The following is a 6415-nucleotide window of genomic DNA, read 5'->3' on the forward strand; positions in this document are numbered from 1 at the left end:
TATGGTATTTATTTTAAAATAATATAGTGCTACTGATAGTTATGTGTCAGTTTGATAAATGAGTAGTATAGAACTTCTTTGCCTTCTAGCATTTTACTTTGACTTGTTTTTATTTGGGATTTCTTTGCCAATCAATAATTTTCACTATAACATTTTAGTTTACACATTATCAAATAAAAATAAAAACTAAAGCCACATGGACAGATATACAGTGAGGAGTTAGTTCTATGTTCACATTTGTGTTTGCAGAACTTAAAAACAGATTTCCATTGAATATTTGAACTTCTTTATTGATAAAGTGGTAAAACTCTATATAAACTGGTACTGTGATTAAGAGTCATACCAGAAACACTAACGGTTTAGAGGGATTTTTTTTTTTAATGAACATGCTCTATAAGAATCCTTAATCAGAAAGTGTAGTTATGTAATTGCAAATCAAGGAAGGAAGAGTTAGAAGAGGTATATTTATGTGTTTATAAATACATATAATGTATTGACTACTGACTAGAATATTTTTCATTTTTCCCTTGGCATTAAATTGGTATCATAAAAAATATACTAATGGCATATTCTTAAATAAATCATTATTGAGTAGAATAAAAATAATATAGAGTATTTTAGTAGTGTTTGTATTAAGTGATTTTAAGTATTCAAATAAATTAATCACCTTGACCCACAGTTAATTCAGTTACTTAAAAAAGCTGAGTTATAGTGTTGTTTTATCTGGTTTGATCACCAATTACAGTATAGTTAATTTACATTTCATTTATTTAACCTGTAAATTTACCTAGCATCAAGATGAATTAATAAGTGAAACACAAAATGTAAAGAAATAGTAATTATTAAATGTTTTAATATGAGGTATTGACTCTTTTTAATAATTCAACAGAAATAAAACCATGAAAAATGGAAAGAATTCTGAATGAAATCAGAATTAAACATATCATACAATGAGAATTATAGAAAAATTCAATATATTTTTAAATATTTGTAATTAAATATTAATATTAAATATTCATAATTCAGATCTATTATATTTTTGAATGAAATGGCTAAAATAATCACACAAAAAAATATTTTTCTGGGGCTGGGATTGTGACTCAGTGGTAGAGCACTTGCCTAGTACATGCAGGACCCAAGTTCGATTCTCAGCACCACATAAAAATAAATGCATTTTGTTGTGTCCATCTTAAAAAAAAGAAAATATTTCTAGTAATTCTCAAATCTCATTTACAAGCTGAAGCCTTTCATTTTCTTCTGATATTTGTTGTCTGTCTACTCAACTACTGTGTTTTCATGAGCCTATAGGAAAAATAATGTTTGATGGTTTTATTAGAGATTTTTTACAAAATATGTCACGTGATTACACTCACATTAAGCTCAATGTAAACTGTAGGAATTGAAAATGAAACATTCCTATAGTAATGTTCACTTAGGGAATAACTTTAAAGAATATAAAAGCTGATTTGTTTTGTCTTCCAGGATTAGAAAGTTTGGAAATAGTACATAAAATGTCACGACCAGTGTGGCCAAAGTAGCAGATTCTGGTGAGGAGTGATGGGAGATCAGAAGAAATAAGACTCATGCGCAGATCTTGAAGATAAAGCTGGGATCCAGTGGAGCTCGGCTCTCTGATGAAGAAGCAAGTCTACAGAATTACACCAGCAATCTTTATTATATATGTCTCATGAATCAGATTAGGAACTATGCAAGCATTATTCTTTGTATTAATGAAAGTTATAGAGTTAGCAACAGTATGCAGCTATTTCCTAAAGTACAATCTATAGTTGCAATGTGCAAAGTTAGTAGCATTGTGTAGCTCTTAAGAAAGTTCATTGTTTAAAGTTGCTAATTTGCAGGCAAGTTCAGGAACAGTGGAACTGGTGAAACATTGTGGTTGTCTTAGCAAGGAAGTTCCTTCATTCCCAGGAGCTGTGTGCCTGAGAGCAGAGTTGAAGCTGATAAGACTCTGCAATATAGCCTCCCTATGGAGGGCATTACCCTAGCAAACAGACATCCTGTATCTTTGCACAGAAATTTTCCCAGTAACCAAGCATGCCATAGCCATGAAGTCATCAGGAACCCCAGTTTCAGACACTGGTCTCCCAATCACTGTCACTGCTCTACACATAAAAGAATAAATGTGAGAGAATGTGAGAGTGGTATGTTAAAGCAGAGGGGCTGCAATATGAAACTGAATTTTAAACAGAAATTTAAATGGAATGAGAGCAAAGTAATGGTAAAGAAATGAAGTACAAATCCCATGAAAAAGCTGAAATGAAATGTTTTTAATGGCATGCTGCCTGTTATCCAGGGTTTTCCATTATGAGGATTGAATGTTAGATGGTATATAAGCAAATATTTCCTTTTTAGTATTTGGGGTGGTCTGGAAATCTAATTTAGAACTGAAAACATCCTTTTCAATTGAATATATCTGTGTAATTATGTCTATCAAACAGATAAAAAGCAAAACGGTTTTTGTTAATGGAGGTTTGGGCCCATATTCCCATGTACTTAGTCTCACCACTTATTCATTCAATCATGTCTGGGTATCTGAAAAATAGGCTAAATGTATTCCATTAAGACAGATGGCTGGCCAAGATAATATAATGAGTTTCCTGTATTTGTAGCTATTTCTCCATGTCAGCAACAATATGACTGCATAGAAATGTTTCGTTTCTCTAAGGTTTTCACTATTTTTTTTTAATTGATTGAAATGCTTAGGAAGAGAAAAGAGTTAAACATGAGTTATTTAAAAGGAAAATTTTATTATTTTCCCAATCTTTATTATATATGTCTAACAATAGGCTAATAATAGAGTTTGACAAATATGTTTGTGTTAAATTATAATGGGACCTTCACAGATGCTCTATTAATGGACCATCTATGAACACCAGGCTGGGGAATCAAATCCAGAGCCATGCACATACCAAGCAAATGCTCTACACTTGAGCTATATTCCCAGTCTTGTTCATATCACTTTAATATTTAGGCTCATAATTTACTTTTTATAGAAGCTTATCATCTTTTCTATGAATTAGGAATGATAGGTTCAAACTATTTCAAGACATATTATTATCTGACCTTAGGAGAAGTCCTTTTCTGTTCATGTCTATTTGGGGTTTTGAATGTCTGCTGTATCTGGTTGTCTTTCTCAAATCTGGGCAATTATTTGTTATTATTTCACCAAATAGGTTTTCTGTGCCTTTAGCCTGTAATTCTCTCTTGGTATTTCAATCATTTTTAAATTTGATCTTTAATGGAATCCCATATATCTCATTGTTATAATTGCTTCTCATTACTTTTTTCTTTATTATGGTCTGAAAGTAATGATTTATCAGCTTTGTTTTCTAACCTCATATTCTTTCTTCTGTTTGATCTAGTCTATTGGTGAAGCTTTCAACTGAGATTTGTATCTGACTTACTGATATTTTCATTTCCAAAATTTCTGTTTTATTTTTTTTCAAAATCATTTTTCTTTATTGAATTTCTCATTTTATATATGGCATGATTTTCATGAATTCATTATTTGTTTGACCATATTCTCTTGGAATTCATTAATCTTTTTCCAAAGGATTTCCTTTTGAATACTTGTTCCAGTATTTTATGTATTGAAATATCTTTGGCATTTTAAATCCAACTCCAAAACCACACACCTCTGCTGCTGTTGCCATGACCAGGACTGCCTGCTAGCATCCCACAGCTTACAGCTCTGCCACCATGGAGGACATGAAAGAATATAGCAACATAGAGGAATTCACAGAGGAATCCAAGATCAATGAGAGTAAAAAATCAGCAAGATGATGGTAAAATGTTTATTGGAGACTTGAGCTGGGATGAGAGCAAGAAAGATCTGACTGACTATGTGTCTTGATTTGGAGAAGTTGTAGACTGTATGATTAAAACAGATCCAGTCACTGGAAGATCAAGAGGATTTGGATTTGTGCTTTTCAAAGACGCTGCTAGTGTTGATAAGGTTTTAGAAGTAAAAGAACACACACTGGGTGGCAAATTGATATGCCCCAAAAGGGCCAAAGCTTTAAAAGGGAAAGAACCCTCTAAAAAGATTTTTGTGGGTAGATTGAGCTCAGATACTTCTGAAGAACAAATTAAAGGATATTTTGGAGCCTTTGGAGAGACTGAAAATATTGAACTTCCATAGATACAAAAACAAATGAAAGAAGAGGATTTTGTTTTATATCTGTTAGAAAGCAGATATCACTAATTTGGTTTGGGGAAGTGTGAAATCAAAGTTGCACAGCCCAAAGAAGTATATAGACAGCAACAGCAACAACAAAAAGGAGGAAGAGGTGCTATAGCTGTTGGACTAGGTGGTCCTAGAGGTTGTGGCCAAGGTCAACAGAGCACTTACAGCAAGACATCTGGAGGGAGTGGTAAGCACCAAAATAAAAGATGCTAAAGAAACCCATCTTTCAGGACAACATTGAAGTTTGGTCTTCTGTTGATCTAAGATGATTATTTTGAAAAAGACTTTCTAGTGTACAAGACACAACTATGTCCAAATATGTATAGCCACCCATTAGTTGTCTTTGTTTTTACTTTGTCCTTTGCTATCTGTGTTATGACTCAAAGTGGATTTGTGTTTGAACAAATTGTATTTGTATGATTTAATTTTAAATCTCAAATAAATCCTTCTTTATGTGATTCTTAAATTAAAAAAAAATATTTTTAAGATCTTTTTTTATAGAATTATTGTCTTTAGGAGATGGCAAATTATCTTTTGTTCATATTGAGTTTCTATTCAGAGGTTTGCACATTGGTTGGGATGGATTTCTTCCTCTTTTGTATTCAGGCCTTCTTAATAAGTAGCCTTATCTTGCTGATGGGTGTCATGTATCAGTTTGTTGTATGGTGTTGATTTATTTCCAATGGGGCCTTATAGTGCAAACATCCTGTGCCCCTTTAGTTGTAAGTTATGGCTACAGTATGTTGTATACTGTATCAGATCCTGAGGGACCTGTTTTTTGTATAAGACCAATAAGAGTGGTGTTCCTCTAGTAATCAGGCAGGTGTGGTATAGACCACAAAGTATATATGATATACCATCTTCAATTACTCCTAAAATAGGAATAGAAGCCCTTATTAGGTGGTGGGGTTTCAATGGGTACTCTTAGAATTGGCAGATACTTAGAAACAAATCTGATATAGCTGTTCCAATCATGGTAAAGGTTCTAAAAAAGCTATAAGTTTATGTATCCAGTTATGTTTAAATAACAGGTTCTTTCAGGTTTAAGCAGAACAGGCTTATGCCTTAAATCTGGGCTTAATTCTGCTCAGGTGAGCTGGTAGTGTAGTTCAGAGGATTTACCCTAAGTGCAAGAGACACTGAGCTTGATCCTCAAGTATTGGGAAAAAGAAAGAAAGGTCGAAATAATTATAAAATAATAAAAAATAAGAGTAGATAAATAATAAAATGTAAATGAAGAGAAAAATAATGCAAATATTAAAAAAGAAAAATTCAGGAAGAAGAGAAAATTCAGTTAAAGAATAAGTAAATATATAATAAGACAATGGTTGGAAAAAAAAACAATGAGAAATGAAAATAAATAATAATAATAGAATGCACAAAGATGAAACAAAAGAGTAAAAATGTCTCCTAGGCAGGGTTCTGGGCATCATTCCTCTCTGGTTCTGGTTGGGATCCTCTAGGGAGGGCTGAGTTGCAGTGCAGCCTGTTTTTAGGCCTCTTAGGTATAAACAAGTAAGGTGAGGTGGAAAGTTGCTGTTTCCCACCTTTCTTGATATAATGGGTTAAGAAAAATGCTAATCATGCCAGATTTATATTTCCTCCAGAGGGTTTTAGACTGTACATGTAGACATATGGAAACTTGAGATCTGAAATGAGGCCATCTCATCTACCTGGATTTAGTGGAGCATGAACTTTGCCCAAGAGGCCTATATTGACTCTAGAGATCATTTTAGATGTGTACCTGGAGGCATGTCAAATGTTAAGCCAGGACAGATCCTGGAATACCTCCAAGAGTGGGGGAAACAATTAAATCAGTGAGCTTTATGTTGCATGGAATTTGGGGAACTCTGGAACTTGGTAACTTCAATCCTGGTGCCTTCAGACCTGGCCCCTGTTTGAAACAATATGTAACTGATATAGCTTTATGCCACAGAAGGCAAGAGATCAGTGCCACTCTTCCTTCCACTCCTCTTCCTGTTGCAGACCCTACTTCCCACAGGAAATACCTGTTGCCAAGCTTGTTCAGATACTGTCATACATCCTGACCATGTGTGTGTGACCACTGTCTACCAGGTCAGTGCAGTGTGTGTCTCACAGACCCTGAGTTGTGATTATGCCAGATATATGATTCCCAGAGCAGTTTAATCCCTAGCAATAAAACACTTCTCAAGATGGCTCCTTTATGTAGCACTCTAGAGGTTCTTT

The 6415-nt window shown here is 33.8% G+C and overlaps 1 pseudogene across 1 annotated transcript; it reads left to right on the forward strand.

Moving 5' to 3' along the window:
- Positions 1-3705: 3705 nt before the first annotated feature.
- On the forward strand, positions 3706-4420 carry LOC308654659 (heterogeneous nuclear ribonucleoprotein D-like; annotated as a pseudogene). Its single transcript has one exon. The product of its transcript is annotated as a heterogeneous nuclear ribonucleoprotein D-like (transcript).
- The last annotated feature ends 1995 nt before the right edge of the window (positions 4421-6415 follow it).

The sequence above is a fragment of the Spermophilus citellus genome (assembly GCF_964194105.1).
Source record: "Spermophilus citellus genome assembly, chromosome: 8".
NCBI classification, from domain to species: Eukaryota; Metazoa; Chordata; class Mammalia; order Rodentia; family Sciuridae; genus Spermophilus; species Spermophilus citellus.